An 18,300-nucleotide genomic window follows, 5' to 3' on the forward strand; every position below is an offset into this window, starting at 1 on the left:
GCCTTTCTAGCACAGCACCACAGAACCTGCTCTGCAGGCTACAGAAATGAACTTTTTAGAAATTGAAGTGCAAAGATTGCATCCCATGAAATAGTTTGTTTCTTCAGCCAAGTGCTCAAACAGAAAGATGTCACTGAGTTGAACACAGAAGCACACATTTGCATGTGAGCACAGGAAAAATCCCATTGGTGGTAGCTTAATATTAAGCAATAGATTATGAGTTTTGCTAGATGGAGGCCTAAAAGAATCTAGAATCAGTGGAGTTACCTCAGTGGGTATTATGCAATAGAACTGCCCCAAAGCCTCTGATAAAGTGTTTGGTGGTTTTTTCCCCCAGAAAGGCTGTTCAACACGTGGCAGCCCAGGATGCTGGAGAAACCCTGCTCATGGCTGAAACACGAAGGCCATGCACAAGTTTCACTCAGAGGTGCAGCTGGAGGCTGAGCAGCTTTACGTGAGTCATTTTAGTCATTTTCTGCCAGCGTGGCTCCCGTGCTGCAGGAGGGGAGGTGTATCAGCACACAGATCATCACAGCTACCCCAGGGAGGCTCTGAGCCTCCCACACTGCTGCCAGCTCCACCTGGGCCAGCCAGTTCAGAGCAGGGCAGATGTGTCTGTGCCAGCCCCAGTGCCAGCTCTGCACTGACAGCTGGAGCACAGCCCCTCTGAGATGAAGAGTATCAGCAAAGAGCCCAGATGGCCTGGCAGAAACTGAGCTGGGGTGCCTCGTATCTTCTAGCAGGGCTACTGGTGGAAATGAACCTGAGAAAGGGATGGGTGCTTGTGTGGGAGCATCTGCAGAACACACACACATGAAGAATTGTAGTTTTTTGAGCTGGAAAAGGCATCAGTTTCAGCTGTTAACCCAGCACTGCCAGATCTACCACTAATCCATGTCCCTCAGTGCCATGCTTACACTTGATTATATAATAATTAATGTATTATACAGAAGGCCAATTTTTGGTCTTTTAAATACCTTCAGGGTTGGTGACCACACCATTTCCCCGGGCAGCCTGTTTAAATGCTTGGCAACTGTTTTTGTGAAGACTTTTTTCCTAATATCTGATCTAAACCTCCCCTTGAAGGGACACTTTCCTCTCTTGTCCTGTAATTTTTTCTTGGGAGAAGAGACGAATGCCTACTTGGTCAAAACCTCCTGTCAGAGAGTTTTAGATAGTGATAAGGTTCCCCCTGAGCCTCCTTTTATCCAGGCTAAACACCAACAGCTCCCTCAGCCACTGATCATGGGATTTGTGGTGCATCCCCTTCCCCAGCTCCATTGCCCTTCTCTGGACACCCTCCAGAGCTTCAATGTCTTTATTGTTGTGAGGGGTCCAGAAGTGAACACATTATTGGCTAAAATGGAAGAAAACCATGGTGACAGCCCTAAAAAGGCCAGGTGAATGGCAGCCCAGAACATGCTGATAAGTGAGAATCATTAACAATCAGCAAGAAGAATTTGGAAAGTCACAGGCACTTTATTGACATATAAACTGCTACACTCTGGAAAAGGCTTGGCTCACTCCTGACGACAGCTCTGCAGGAAAGCTCCTGTAGAGTGTGGAATCTGTGGGGAAAAAAATGACAAATTGTGCATTATGAGGCGTAAGACAGAGTGGAAAACATTATAAACAGCATAACGTGACAGGTAAATGAATAATGCACTGCCAACAGGGACACTGCGTTCAGTTCTGGTCAGTGCTTTTAGAGGAGATAATGCAACAACAGAGGGGATTCAGATAAAAAATAATTAAAATAAATAGCGGAATTAAGAATTTTATATGTGAAAAGATAAAAAAGGATTAGGTCCATTTAATTTACAGACAAAATAAGAAGGAATATATTAGAGGTTTCAATATGATGACTCTAATACAAATGAAATATCCTGTGCTCCTATTCAATATTTCTCTCATTCAAAAATGTGGAAACATTACATGATAAAAATCCATAAGGAATGATAAAAGACTGTGTTTTTTCTCACAACTCCAATACAAAATTATTCCCTGGAATTCTTTGTTCTAGCAGAATCAAAAAGGACTGAATGCATATGAAGAAAACTAGAATATGCAAATCCATAAAGTTCAAGAAATAGTTTTCAGGAAGTTGTAAACATCATCAACATCATCTCTAGATTAAATATATCCTGCTGTGATATCATGCCAATTCCAGCATACATTCAGGAGAGGGAGAAGAAAGTATGGAAGGGAGGGTGCCATGAAAATGGTTTTTCTATAACTAATGGCATTATAACTTTGGATCTCTCATGCTCTGTTGGTACTAGGCCTAAGTTGTTCATGAAGGTAAGATTCATTCTTTTCCAATGGCAAAGCTTCTGGACTTAACCTTGCATTGCTATAAGCCAATGAATTTTAAACTCTATATGTGTGTGTGGAAAACCCATTGCCAATGCAGACCCAAATCATGCTGCCCTGTGCCTCAGGCTGAGGTAACATACAAGATAAAATCCACTTCTGGTGTGAAAGGGAAAAAATATTATCCTGACAAATTATTTAAAAGCAAATAATAACACTGAGAGCTATTTGTAACTGGAAAAAAACTAACAAGTCCCAGCAGAAACAGACTGGCAGGCAGAGAGTGGAGGAAACATTGCAGAGTTAATTAATTTATTATATAAATCCATAGCTTAACAAGTGATTAACACTCAATATAAATGCCATGAGCAAAAAAAAAAATGAACATTAGAGCTTTCAGAGAGCCAACCAGCATCCTTTTGGGAAGGTAGGACCAGTGCAGTATCAAATCTTCAGGAAGAAGTGGCTCATGACACACTGCATGTAGTGGCCAGATTTTTTCAAAACCAGAAGCTCTTCCTTCCCCATACCTTAAAAAGCCAACAAAACATACCAAACCTCAAAAATCTCCAAGCCCACATGCAATACAATGAGAGAAAGAGAGAAAAAAAAATTAAAACCCCCTGGTCTTTGTAACCCAGTTCCTCCTACATGCATTTCCCACAAAATGTCAACATCCCACAGGAATCTGCCCACGTTACACATCACAGCACAATGCTCCCGACAAAGGCATCTCAACCCATGATGTTTCAGGCAGCCTTTCAAACCGCCCTCAGTGTAAGTAGGTTCACCGGCTCTGTAATTAGGTGTTAAGTTTGATCAATCCGGGAATTTTTGCAGGGAGAGGCTTCTTTGGCTGTTCAGCCTGATTTATGCCGGCATGGTCTGGCTGGAAGGAACAAAGGTACATCCTTTGAAGAAAATGAGACTTTCCATAGTCCTAGTGAAGCAATTAAACATATGTTCAGGTTCATTCCTATTTAAAGCAGCCTTTAATCAAGCGTGGGGACCTCAGTGGTCCTGTCAGTTCCACGGAACTTAAACAGGCAGGTGACTGCTCCCCTAAAGAGGCTTTAATTTATAAACATCAATAATAATGTTAATAATCATCATCATCATAACAACATCTGCTCTGTTTGGCTTTACATGATAACAGCAGACTTCGGGAGGGAATTCTGATAAATTAAAAGCACAGGTTCTTGCCATAAACAAAGCTGGGGAGACGACATTGGAATAATACTGATCCTTGCCAGTACAGTTTTCTTTGGTACATGGCAGAGCACTGCAGGGTTAAAATGGCCATTCAAAATGCCTCTTTGGTGTGTGATTAATTCTCAGCAAGTCAGTATTCCTACTGCCCCTGAGAACTGAAGGGTGTGTCATAAGTTTCATTTCAGTCTCCAAAATCAGGGGTTAGGACAAAAGAAGGTGGAAAAATATAATTTTAGGACACCAGGAGGTAAAAGACAAAATGTAAGAGAAAATTATAGGGCCATGTCAGCAGCCATTTCTGCAGAGGGGTGCACAGCATGTTTTCAGGTGTTTTACTAATCATTACACTGCTATGTGTTGAGAGAGCTGCTGCTAATGACTCTTCTCCTACTCCAAACTCTCTGCCCAGAATGTGAATAACAACAAATTTGGCAATCAATTCTTGAAGTTTCAGCACCAATCATGTCTGGCTCCACTCACTAATCTAAACATGCATGGGGCTCTGTTTTCACCACACATACCTTAATTCCCACAAAGCTGATTTACATTGTTATCTCTCAGGTGTATTCCGTGTCTTCCTGCGGCCCCTTTCAACTTCCAGATGAATTTTGGATACACCATCAGCCAGACAGCACATCGTGGCTCTATGGTTTCCAGTGCTCTGTTACAACTGATACTCTGATATTCCCTTTATTTTTTTAAATTTACCTTTCTATAACTTTTAGTTAGCAATTATGAGAGGAGTATAGGGCCGTGGGCACGCAGAACTCCCTGGTGTTCAGGGACAGCTGCCACACTGCAGGTGACTGTCTGACCACACTGTGATAAAAAACAACAGATCTGCTTACTGTAGAAGAGTTTTCCAGATGAATTTTTGTTTTTACAAATCTAATCTTCACTCATATTTTGTCTTTCTGAGAAAAATTACAGCATTTTATTACTGGTTAATTTTCTGAAGTAACTTTGCTTTTGCAGTTGCCTGTGATACAACCAAAATCTTTGCATCTGCTATATATATGGGCATGTATATAAATACAGATACATGCACAATAACATATGTGGAGGCATCTTGATTATGATTTGGGGGAAATATTCAAAATTACGAAAGAGCAAATTCAGTGGTTAAAAGGCATATTTTAACTGGGACATGGTGCAATTCTTCCCTCTGATCTCTACTGTGACCTTATGTAAACCACATTATTTCGTGAAATATTCTGATCTTTCTAGTCAGTGATTGTGAAGCAACATTTTAAAGGAGGGTTTTCAGGCATATTACAGTTTCTTATTCCATGGAAATGCAAGGGAGGAGAAAAAGCACTCTTATCTTACCTAATCATTCAACACTTGTATTAATGATACATTCATACACTTAATAACTTTCTGGGGTTTATTTTTATGTTAATATTAATGAAAAACACACTGAAAGACAAATCATAAAAAATGAGAATTTTAATGTCTGAATCATCACTGAAAGGACGGAGTGACAACATATGGATGATCTATCAGATGGTCCCAAGCCTCTAAACCTTGGGACCAAGCCTGAGTGCAGCATCAGACCTCTAAGTTCATGGTAAGTGATTTAAACATGAAACATCTGGGGTTTTAGACAATTGTGTCTAAAAAGTAAAGTGCAACTCCCCAAAATATGGTTATTTTAAAAAACATAATAGTTTTTAATTCTTAAAGTCCTTCTGCAGTATCTTGAGGAGGATTTTGGGGCCAAGCTTTTCTGCGTTGGCTCCTCGTGGCTCCACAACATACTCAGTGTTGTGCATTTCCACCCACCGGGTCCTCTGACTTTGTCAGCTCAGTTTTCACACCCTTGTTGAGCTGCTGTCAGGACATGCTTGAGGACGTGGCACAGGGGAGGAGGTGGATGGGATCCAGTGAGGTTCACCCCTGTGTTACACTGGAGAGGTGCAGCAGCAGCTGACAGACACACAGACAGGCTCAGCCCACACCTCTCCCTTTGTGTGGCCACAGCTCACAGAAGCCAGGAGGGGAGGGGACAGGTTGGGCAAAAAGCAAGTGTGGGGATGCTAGCCTGTTTTTGTTTGTTTGCTTTTTGTAAAACTGGTGGCGATAAAAAGCCAACGTAAATTACAGTTACTTATCATATCTGCAATTATTAGGGAGAGCTGTTCCTAGTTTCAGTCCTAATTAAGGCACTACTAATTTCAGACGGTGTTTTTATCAGTGTGAGGGACTGCAAAAAATCTCCCCATGAAAACAAGCAATGACCATGAAGGTGTAAAATGAGATAATTACAGCCTGAAACAAAGGAAAAACAACGTTAGTATTCAATTACCTCAACGATAATTCAAAATTGCATCTGATGGCCTTAACTTAAGCATCTACTTAGGAACAGCAACCATTTTGTTTCTTGTTGGTCCTAATTTACATTCCTACAACGGTGCTGGAATAAAAAAGACAAGCCAGTGACCAAATGGAGGTGCCTGTATAGCCTTGAAGCAAAACGCTCAGGGTTTAAACTCCCTTTACTGCAACACGAGCTTGGCTAGGGGCGATTGGCTCTCTGCTTTCATCCACGACAGGCACAGAAGCAGCCAAGTTCAGGTTCAAGAGTCTCTCAAAAGGCTCTTCAAGCCCACATGCCTTTCTCTGGCTCCATGGTGTGAGAGCACTGGGCTCCTCGAGCTCTCCAGAGCTGCTGCAGCACACCTGCCATTGAAAACCTCCAGCAGGGAAGATGAGCAGCAAAACTGCTTCCATTTTTCAGGTGGAAAATAGTCCATTGTCAACAAATTCCTCCACAGAAAGCAAAGGAGAGAAGATCATCAGCAGAGCCCTGTAGAGTGGTGAACCCTCCACCCACAACAGGTTCAGCATCTCTCTGAACACCCACAAGGAAAGCTGAGCCCTCCTTTGTTTGCTTTCTCCTGAGTTTGGAGGCTGAAGCCCTCTAAGCACATCAGGGTAGGACCAGCCCATCCCAACTGTGGGGACCCAGCAGCCAGACCCCAAATCTCTGCACCATCTCCCAAAGGAAACCCTCAGGGCTGCACAACAGAGAAGAATAAATAACACAAAAGGAGGGGAAAGAGCAGTTATGAGAAACAACCTCCAAATGATCACGCCTTGATGTGTTTATTTACATTACTTTTCATAAATTCCACCGGCCACATCCTTAATCCCAAAGATTCTGAACTATGCAGCAGAACCATTATTTTCCCTGGACAGGGATACATTCACTTTCAAGACGTTCCTTGGAAACCCTTCTACAATTAAGTCTTTATTAAAATCTTTCAGAATAAATAGCAGGTAAACTTAGAACAGGCTCCCTCCAGGTTTTGCCAGTAGAAATGCAAGTGCTGTGTATATCCTGAGGGACAAGTGATTTGTTGCCAATAACTTAACAGAGTGCTGCTTACAAAAATATTCTCCCTTCTTCCTTAATAAGGTCCATGTCCCAGGTGTCTGCTCATGAACACTGCTAAAGTGAATAGGTGAGAGACTGGGCAATCTCTGTTTCTTCGGGATTTTTTTAAGTGTCCTTTTAAACAAAAATTCTTTTAAAATTAATTCATGCTAAAAAGAAGGCAATACCTCCTACTTTAATGCCCTTAACTCTGCAGGAAAACAAATGGTTCCACAGAACATTAGCAGCAATCAAAAGGCAAACCATCTACAGTTAATCAAAGCAAACATTACAGGGGACACAAGTTTGCTTTCTCTTACAGTAAATGAGTGCATATAGATATCTACTTGGGTAAATAGGCTTCTCAGAAAGTTGGGGTTTTTTCTGGAGAAACCCATAAAACCTGGAAGTTCCAAATAGATATTTTTATGTCCTACTGTGTGGTCACTCATAAACTTTATGTACATTTTACTGTAAAAGAACCATTGCCACTGATTACTACTGCCTTATTGCAAGCCAAATATTTATTTGAAACAATCTCATAAGGAATATATTTGCAATATTTTAAGCAGCTAAAGTTAATGATCATAGATGGAATTAAATGAAGCCATTATTTGAAAACCCTGCTACCATGCAAGGTGTATTTTCTCACAATATACTCATCTCAGCCACGCTGGCCCCGTTTCTGAAAATTCTTTTCCTGCATTGTTCTAGCCCAGCAGTCATTTTGCATATTGACGTTCCTGTGCAAATAGACATGCTTAGAAATGAGGTTCCTTGGCATTTCCTGAACTTCAGAGTGTTTTCAAGTGCACTTCCTAATGCCTTTTACACTTGAGAAGGACTCGTGTAGTTTTAAAGAAGAAATATGAATTCTCATGGCATGAACACATGCTTTGTGATGGATATAGATTTTGCAATGTGTGCCAAACTATCCACTCTGAATGTGCTGCTGTTGTAGAGAGAGTCACATGCTTGCTTCTCTTGAATAGAATTATGCTGTAAGCCACTGTGAATCAAAGTGTCTCCTAAACAAATAAAGTATGTACAACAAGCTCAGTAACAACAGAACAGGGTTCAAAGGGTTGCAAGTATTAAATAACATGGTGAGCTGGAGGTGATCAAACACACAAGGTGTGTATTTAACTCTAGAGTCTTTAAGAAACTTTCAGCCTGGTTTAATTACTCATGAAAGATATTTTAATGCTGTTTTGCAAAAGGTCTTCATCTTGCTGCATGTTATCTTTCCAATAAATTTCTCTTGCCCCTCAGGCCGAATCATTTCAGTAGAAGTGCATTGATCAAGGAGTGTAATGATTCTCTTCCCCTGCGCCTGACATTTCAACCATTTCATTTTTAGAGGTTTTTCTTTGATTTTCTTAATCATTAGCTTGTTTTATATCTGTGAGAACAGGGGGGATGCATACTTAGGTCTATTCAGCACAGCTCTATCATCTTGTTTTTACACCAACATAAAATTGGCTTAACACAGTGATAAACCAGGCCTGTAACAGCCAGTCCTTCATATCTCAGGAGGACAGAATTAATCTCTGGGTTTTGGGTACCCTTAGTTACTGCAGAGTTGCTCTCATCATTGCTTTTGGTTTCATAATTAAGCTCACTGCTGTTTTACCAGTCCCTCACATCTTGTGGAAGCCTGTGTGATATCCAGTGCACAGAAGCCTGAATGTGCTTAGTTTTTTAGGGAATATTCATCAGACCAGGGGATTTGGGTTTGCAGATTCTCTGTCAAAGGTATCTCACAGCTGTGGCTTGATAAACTCTAATGCTTGCATTTGCTCATCATCCAGAAGGAAAGAAAACTGATTTGATACATGTATCTCAAGAAGCGAATTTTTATAAGGCAGATGCAGAAAGACAGTTCTGGCTTCTGGGATGGCTGTGTGAACAGGAAGGACACCTCCCATCATGTCAGGGTTTGACGAGTGCCACTGCACTGAGTCCGACTCTCTTTCAGCACTGTTTCCACATCCAGGCAGCCATCGCTGCTAGAGCTGCAGTTTTGTGATAGCTGTCACACGAATTCTCTTTTCAGCTGGCTTCATGTGTTCCTAAATCAATCCACAGCTCCTGCCATAAGGAGACGTTTGTTTCTTGAGAGGAGAAAGACGTGCTGAGTGATGTGGGAAGAGGGACACTGAACACATTCAGGATGTCAATGTCGAGGATGCCAATCCCACAGATAGAGCTCATGGTTTCTTCTGGATACCTCAGAGCCCTTCCAAAGTATCTCAAGCCATCTGTGTCCTATCTCTGCTGTGGGTCCGTGTCCCTGCCCTGCCTGCTGCCTCCCATCGGGGTGAGTGGGCTCCTGCCTGCCTGCCCAGTAGTGAAATGCATTTCTGCCAGTGCAGCTGAAACAAGGATTGTGAGCAAGTGTCAGGTTTTTTGTCAAAGGCAGCTCCTGCAGCTGCTGGGGCTGGTGCAAGGACAGGACAGGAGCGTGTGACAGGAGCAGGCAGGACGTCAAGCTGCCAGTGAGCTTCATCTTCTGCTTATGGTTTCACATCTCACTGAGTCCTGCCAAGGAAGAGAGAGGAGACCCTGCCCCTCATCCTCTCTCCTCCCCAGCCACAGGCTCCTTCGCATTCCCTTGGGATGGTTCTAGTGATCAGGTAGCCCTGGGGCAAATCAATTCAGAGAATTGACCTAGTGGAAATCCAACACTGCACATAAATAAATATGCAAGTAAAAGAACAATTTGCTGCCAGATATGTCAACATGTCAAGAGAGTGTGCTGGCCCTGAGGCCACACAATTTCCAAAGCCAATATGAAGAGGGAGAAAGGTGCCTGCAGCTGGAGAGAAAGGACAGGGGAGATGGAGCAGGACCTTTCTTTTGAGTGAAAGATGGGCACTGACTTGGCAGGGCTGCTGTTGGTATAAAATCACCACCTCTAGTACTGTGCCACCTGTGCTTAGAACGGAAGGGGGCTTAACAGGGAACAAAAGTCATAGAGAAAAATTTTAGTCCCTGAAGATTCATTCATCAGGGTTGATTGATTAATTAGTGGACAGAAATAGACTTCTCTGGGCAAGTGGTTATGTTATGTCAGTTGTGAGATTCCTTTATCTCAGTTGTGGTCATGGAAGGAGCCCAGAGACATCTACAGCTACCTGAGAGGAGGCTGCAGCGAGCTGGAGTCTGTCTCCTCTGCCATGTCCCAAGTGAAAGGACAAGGGAGGATGGCCTGAAGCTGCACCAGGAGAGGTTCAGAATAGATACTAGTAAAGAAATCCACTGACACAATGATCAGGCATTGCAATAAATTGCCCAAGCAGCTGGTGGAGTCTCTGGAAGTGTTCAAGAGCCTCTGGATGTGGCAGCTGGGGACATGGTTATGGGGTGATTGTGGTGGTGCTGGGTTGACAGTGGGGCTGGATGATCTTGCAGGTCTCTTCCAACCTTGATGATTCTGTAATTGCACCCTCTAGAGACAAGGCTGCTTTGTGGAAATCTGCAATAGGGATGGTTTTCATCTTGTCCATCACAGATCCCTGGAGTTCCCTGTTAGGGGGCTGAAGGCTGGCAGGGTGACCCACTGCCCAGGATCTGGGCTGGCTGCCTCACCTCCTGGCAGACCCTTGAGAAGTCATCTGTGCTCTCAGAAGCTCCTGACCCCACAGAATTAGGAACTCAATTCCCTCTGCACAGCCAAAGCAGCAAAAATGAAGAGGGGCAATAATACCACTCTGCTATTGCTACCACTGAAGTAAAAATAAATAGTTAAAAAAATGGTTGGGGTTTTTAATTTTTCAATATGTGTATTTAAAAATAAAGAACATCTATGTGTATTTAAAAATAAAGAATATTTGTATTTAAATATTGCCCATTACCATTTACCAATACAAATATTACTATTTGTATTTAAAAATTACCCATGTTTTATACTACATGATCATGATGCTCACCTTGTATTTTCTCCATGAGAATATGTATGGTTTATCCTGACAAATCACTAGCCTTAGTAAGAGCAGACCCAAATCTTTGACAGGAAATTGTGTTACATAATTTAAAGCTATTTTATACTAAGTCTAATCAAGGTAGAGGAAAAGCCCTCACTGTTATTCCTAAATGGATAGGATCTTGCTAATTTAAGAAAACCAAAAATAACATTTCTGAACATCTCATACTAAAATTAAAATTCAAATAAAGAAACAAACTTTCTCAAACATTCTCCAAAGAAGGTGTTATATATTGCTACAGTGGAATTTCATCGGGACACACTGAGTTCTTTTCAATTCTCATTTTTTGCATAACCATCTCCTTGTCCTCTTGTTTGCATTGATCTGAATTTACAGGGTTTGCTGCCACCTTTTTCAGTTACTGAATTCAGAAAGATTCCCCTTCAAGCAATCTTACCTGTTCTAAGAAGATTTTGAAATAATTTAACTGCCTATTAGTTAAACTAATAACTTCAGGATGGCTTTACATGTGCAGTATGCCAACAGGTCCAGTTCTCTATCTTTAATAAATACACCTAATAAAGTTGCTGAAAATTTTGTGTCTCTGTGTGCATAGAAGGAAATGAGCTCTAAACTGGTAAGATTTGGAGAGGAAAAAATCCAGAAAGAGCATCTTTTTTTGCTTTGTGAAGTTTTTAGGTTTCATCAGTCATGCACGTGGTGCATACAATCTGTCAGTATAATTTACCTGAGTTCATTCACCATTTTAGTCAGTGAAAAGCTCACCACCTGTGCTAGATGCTAAAGTATTGATAAATAATATATGTGGAAATTAGTTACTATTAATGTGTAAAATGTTGCTATATTAATAAGTTCCCACTAGGCAAAAGGAATTTGTATAATTAAGATCATTAATCTGTAAAAAAGTGAGTTTTTGAAGTTGCCTATGATATGTATCACAACATTATCAGAAATTATTAAAAAATAATAAGGAAGGGAGCAGTTCTCTACAAAGGCAAGATAATGGAACTTTGGAGCTTCTGAAAATTCTTAAATGTTAGACACTCATATAAAATGTTTTGTTTATTCAAGATTTGTTATTCAACTCAAATAAAATGCTTGGTTTATTTAAGATTTGTTATTCAGCATAAATATGAAGACTGACAAGAATGTTATGTAAGCAATTCAGTGAAACTTGCAGGACACAGCATCATCTTTACTTGGCTTAAAATGTCTGCCCAATGCCATAAGCATACAAGACCTGTGCTTTGTTTAAAGTTCTGATGGAGAATTCAGGGCAAGTAATTTCATCTCCCTGTGTCTTCATTTTTTCACACTCATCTCTGTGCTGGAGGATACTGGGATGTAGTATTGGAAACATTAAGGGTTTAATTATCTCTTTCTGAGCATCACTGCTCTTACCTCAGAACAGCACAGAAGAGAAATGACACACAGTTTTTCAGGTTTCTTTGACCCTCCATAAAAGAGAAAAGAGTTAGTTACAAGGTGTTGCTCACTGACACACTAGGGGTGAAATTCTAAAGATGCGGGTTTGCCACCATCCTCAACAGGGTTGGGTTTCATTTGTCTTTGATGGGATTTTGCACACTGCCTCATTTCAAACTATACTTATTACATGTTTCACTAATATCTCAATTTGAAAAGGGAAAACATCTCAACTTGTAAAGCAAAACGTGTCCTCTTGAGGAATGTTATGCATGAAGAGGGTGACAAGGAGCAGCCATTTCATCCAGAAAGCTCTGACTATGAGAGTCTGGCTTTAAATTTATCACAGAAGAAATAAAACACCACCTAAACTGTGGGCATTGTTTTGACTCTAAAATATGCACCTTTGTTCCATGCCTTGGCTGCCATCGAGGTATCAGATGTTTGAGGTGCTGCCCAAGAAGAACAGGCAGGTTTATTGCTGTTCCCTGCTTCTGTTTTTGCCAAGCTGCAGCAATCAAACGAACAAGGAAAGTCATTTCTACAAGGTGGAGTAGATATCTGTTAACATGCCTGCTGATTTTATGGTGGAGTAGAAGGAACATAGCTGTAACTGCTTGCTGTAGAACACTCTTAAACTTGCATTTATTTACATAGCATCTATGGCATTTAGCCGGCTGAAGAGAATTGATTAGCAAGGAGGCTGTTAAACAGCAGTCCTATAGCAGGCACTGCACCGAGGATTAGAGGTTTATTTCACTAATTGCCCTCCTGTAGTCTTTATGAGTCAATTCTAAAAAAAATAAAGGAGCGCTCCAAACTGTGTTTGGAATAAAAGCAGAGTGATGCTTTTCACAGCACAGAAATCCCATAGATGAGCTCTTTTAGAAATGGGTTTAGGATTTTCCAGCCAAATTTTTCCTCTCTGGTGAACTCTTGCTGTATCCTTACTATTCTGTTTAACCCTAGAAAGCACAGCATGCTGAAAATCAGACCTGCAGCAGACACAGTAGGGATGATGTTTTCTTAGCTGTCCACCACAGCTGCTTGGGATGTAGGAGCCACACAACATTGTTTTGAAGAATTTTTTATCAGGGGAAGCAGAAATAAAGCCCTAACCTCTGTGGTTTTAAAAAGTAACCAGAAAAAAGGAGATGTGCAGGCTGCACCCTTAAGAGCAGTGCTGGTACTCACACGAAAGGCTGAGGCTCCAGATGCCTCCCGAGGTTTCCAGGGCATGGACAGCACCACTAGAGGGCTCACAAAGTATTTAAAGGGTTATTACGTGTGGAACATGAAAAATAATCTCCTTTTACTTTCTGTTCCCCTATTTGTACAAGTAACAAATTTCAGAACTGAACCTGCTAATAGGTGCCTTTATTTTAAAGTCAGTCTCATGCACTGTGACAGGTTCTCCCCACGTGGGGACATTTCCACCTCCTGACCTCTCCTGTGTAAACAGGCTTTCCATGGAAAACAGTTTTGGCCCGATAATGCTGCAGTCACCAGCCAGAGGCAAAGCAACATCTGCCCTTGCCAGTGCTTGCAGAGGAATGGAGGAGTTCCGGGCATCAGATATAGAAATATAGCAACACTGAGGTATTTTATATGTCAGACTTTCCGGAAAAAAAAACAAAAAAAACAAAAAAAACCACAAACAAACAAAAAAACAAAACCTCCCTCCATAAACTTATTTCCCTTCCTCTTCTTATAAATTCTGGGATAACAGACTGTCAGGCATATGAAGATTCTGTTATATTGTTCATGGGTTCAGGGAGGTTGGCCATTCCTACAATTAGATATGAAAGCTATTTGTGGCTACTAATACATAATGTTAACTACCCCTAAAACACATTTCCTCTTAAGAATCATGATCTATCTTTGTTGATGGGGGAGAATACCAAACTAGCATAATGAATTTTCTTTTTTGTCACAGCCCTGAAGACCTTGTTACAACATTTGGTGTTGAGAGTAGAAATGTTCTAATATATAGCCCCAAACTAAAAAATGTGAAGGCAATAACCACAGGGGTGTTTCAATGCTAACTGAAATTAATTTCCTTTTTTTTTTTTCTCTTTTCTTTTCCCTTTCCTCTCTGAAACAGACTGCCAAGGGAATTATTATGATTACTCTGCATGTTTTGCAGATGGTTGGCTGCTGCACAGGGTTCTCAAGAGAGGTCAACATCCTATAGCATCCAGCTTGGATGCTGCCCTACAGACCAGCTGAGCTATGGAAGTCCTTAGTCAGCACAGCTTTTGCTGACATGACTAATTAAAGTCTCTGGTACGTGTCACCTCCTCAAGGCTCAGACTGAAGCCCTTTCATGAGCTGGGACCTGATTTTACTCTCCTATTAAACCCAGTGGATGTACTTTACTTGTGAGAAGTGGAAGCTGAATTGGACTTTTACCTTTTAAAATATTTGTATGTCTATGCACAGATATACACATGAAAGCTGTAACTCTGATGTGCTCAGAAGCCATGTTCAAGGATATTTTCAGGAGCTTCAGCTAAACCTCATAAGGTTTTCTCTTAAGGATGCTAGAAACAGGGACGTTGGTTATATCATGTCATTGCTGTGAGGACAGGAAGTTTTCCTGCTTTTTGGCTTTGCTATGTGGCATCCAAACAGGTCAGAGAGTCCATGGGGACAGGCTGATGGGAGACAGCAGCCTCTGTGTTTATTTAATCTGGAGCTTTTAAGTCCACATTTCTGGTAGCACTGCACAGTGATGTGGAAGAGAAAAAGGGGCAATATTGATATAATGCTGTAACACCCACCTGGAGGGTCCCCTCCTTTCTTTATGAATGCCAGTAATGTAGACACTCTGCTTCTGTGACTACACTGACTAAAGATCAAATTAGGAATAGCAACTGCCCCAAAGGCTCTGTTTGGTTAGGATACTCACATCTGCTCCTCCTTCCAAAGAGTGAGAACAATGCAACAAACGCAGACTTTCAGACCCAAGGAAGGGGGAAGGATCAGCTGCTGCAGGTCTTGGAGTCAGCCAGCCCCATGCCTGACAGCAAGGCTGTGGCTGGGGTCAGGAACAAACATTGCTGCTTGTACTGAGAGTTTGCTCCTGCACATGGCATCGACCCCAGCTGTCCAGACCTTGGGGAAGGTGTCCAGGGCTTTAGCCTTAGAGGGAGACAGAGAATTCTCTGCCATTTGAGGCCTTCAGAAGACCACTCCATTCTCCCCAACGTGCATCCTGAGAGAAAATTCCTGGAAATCTGTCTTTATTACAGCAGTACCATCCTTCAGGACAGGAACAAGTTTTCCTGACACATCCATCTCACAGGGACAAATGCATGGAGGTGATAATGCTAAATAAAGTCCAAGATTTTCAAAGCTGCCTTGAGTAAAAGCTGGATTTTCATATCCTTTAGGTATTTAGAGCCTCAGCCCTCATTGTCTGAACTGCACCCACATGGGCAGTCCCTGCAAATGTGGCATTATGTAAGTTTGAGTTTCAGATTTATTGTTTAAAATTATTTTGGAACCAGTGACTGACACAGACACATCTCCTCATCTATGTCAACAAGTCACAGTTCTTATAATTTGAGGTTGAAAGCATCTTGGATTTCTAAAATGCAAATTATATATTTATGCTAGAAATTGATGTTTAATATCATTTATTACAAGGTGGGCTTTTTCATTTTGAACAATTTTCACAAAGTTGCATACCACTACTTATGTATGATGAGGTTGTATAGACCAATAAAAGGAAAGAAATTACAAGGTAAGGTTGATGATAAATTGATGATATATTCCTAACTCATGCTGTTGTGCCTAGTTATTGCAGGACTGACAACCAGCTCATGATAATTGCATATTGTAGAGGGGGGGTGGAATCTGCGGGGGGGAAATTATTATTTTGTGTTCATGTTACTTTCTCTGAACTTTCCCGGCATGTTTGATTAATATCTCTTTTTTATGTTTTGAGCTCATAAGACCTGCAAACTCAAATGCAAACTTCCTGATGGATCAGGAAGAACAAGGCTGGTTTTGACTCTTGTCAAAAACACAACAATCTTAATTATAGAATCAGAGAATCTTAGAATTGTTTGGGTTAAAAGGGACCTTAAAGATCTTTTCATTCCAACCTCCTGCCATGGGCAGGGACACCTTCCACTATCCCAGGTTGCTCAGAGCCCCATCCAACCTGATCTTGAACACTTCCAGGGCTGGAGAGTCCACAGCCTCTTGACACAACCTGTCCCAGTGTCCCACCACCTTCACAGTAAAGAATTTCTTCCTAATATCTAATCTAAGTCTACCCTGTTTCCATTTAAAGGCATGATCCCTTGTTCTCTCAATAACTGCCCTTGTAGAAAATCTTGATTCTGTTTTTACCACAAAAACATGCAGTTCTTGCTTGTCTTTGCTCCCCATTTTTGACAAAGCTCATTATTTCCAGAAGAGACACCAGCCTGTCTTGTTTCTGTTTGTGAGAGAAGGAGCTGTTACACGCAGGCACCGCAGGTTTCTGTTGGTCTCTGTTTTTTACTGTTTCCTAGAGTTCAAAAGCAAATTCACTCTCACTGAATATCGATGTAGTTTCAATCCCAGAGCAGTGGTGGTATCTAGAGAGGAGTTTAGTCATTTTTGCTCTCTCATTTTACACTCTTATGTCCTTAACCCAATTTAAATGGTCAGAGCACTCCAGGCCAGCGATTTTTGTTCTCTCAGTAGGCACACGGTCCCCAGCACTACAGGGTCCCACTCCAATGAAAACATTAAGTGCATCTCTACTAGAAATGCTAAATAATTGATCACAAATCCCTAAATCATACAATGCAATGTAATTTCTTCTCCCAGATTTTCTTACACTATTATTTATATCAGCTTATGGTATCGATAAAAGAAATTTGTAATGAAATTCCAGAGATGCTTTGATTTAATGTGGTTACAGAGACTATCATTGCAAGTGGGAACAAATAGCTCTAATGGATTTTCTAGTACCTTGTTTTCATCATTCATAATAGACTTTCATCTGTGCTGGTCGGAACTGTAGGATGTCTGTGTGTTCTGTACCCAGACTTTAACAGATCTATATTTTATGGCCCTACAGTAAAAGTAATTGCAGGTTTTATAATGTCTGTGTACTGTTCCGACCGAAAGCAATCCATTTAGAGACTTCTGAAGAGTTGAGTTGTTTCAGTTACAAGTGCATGAGCTGAGACAAGTTCCAGTCATGCAGCCAGCCAGTTACCTGCCTCTTTTTAATGAGGGCACATTCCAGAGATCTACCTTTCTTTTCCTTTCCCTGTACCAAAATAGAATAAGTTTTTTGAACGTGAGGGGTTTGAGCTGAAAGAATCCTGCCCCTGAGTTTCCTCAGTTCAGAGGAAGTGCAGGAATGTGGAGGCCAGCACAGAAGATGCTGGCAGCTGGAAGCAGCAGTGAGGGCAGGATGCCAGCGTGGATGCTCACCCTCTTCCCAAATCAGACCCTTCGGCTGCGGCTCACACTTGACAAAAATCAAGAATTGATTTTGATTCACTGTCTGACCTCAAATTAGCTTTCAAAAGCCGTGCAACCGTTCTTGGCAATCTCACCTTAGGAAAGCAGGAACTAAGGCAATCAGAAAAACAAAATCACTTCCTTCTTTCTTTTTTTTTTCTGTTTTTCTTTTTTTTTTTTTAATGTTAAATGACAGGGTAATAATACCCTCTACATAACATTGGAGGGTTCAGCCAAACATTTGTACCTACACAGCCCTGTACAGCACTGCCTCCTGCCCCCATGGTAACAGCCAGCCCTGCAGCAAGAATCTGGCCCCAGAAAAGGAGAAGGTAACAGGGGAATGTGGCTTTTTAAAGACACAAATGCCCTCTAAATGCCAGTTCTGCCATTTGCACCTCTCAAGACTGAGAGTATCTCAGTCCTAATGTTAACAGTGCCTTTTTCACTGTATGTGATGAATGGATTAATCGTGCTGTTATCAGAATAATTAATCTTGTTTGACACTCCAGGCAAAAAATCCAATATGCTGGGTTCCACAGACATGGCAGT

General features: G+C 41.3%; 1 long non-coding RNA gene across 1 annotated transcript in view; it reads right to left on the minus strand.

Moving 5' to 3' along the window:
- Window positions 1-1,459: 1,459 nt before the first annotated feature.
- LOC106853539 (uncharacterized) overlaps window positions 1,460-18,300 on the minus strand; it is a 119,338-nt gene continuing 102,497 nt past the window's right edge. Inside the window, exon 7 of the long non-coding RNA XR_015801860.1 lies at window positions 1,460-5,941. This is a non-coding gene — a long non-coding RNA (uncharacterized LOC106853539). The remainder of the gene's footprint in view (window positions 5,942-18,300) is intronic.

This window comes from Sturnus vulgaris, chromosome 2 (genome assembly GCF_052056855.1).
Source record: "Sturnus vulgaris isolate bStuVul1 chromosome 2, bStuVul1.hap1, whole genome shotgun sequence".
NCBI classification, from domain to species: Eukaryota; Metazoa; Chordata; class Aves; order Passeriformes; family Sturnidae; genus Sturnus; species Sturnus vulgaris.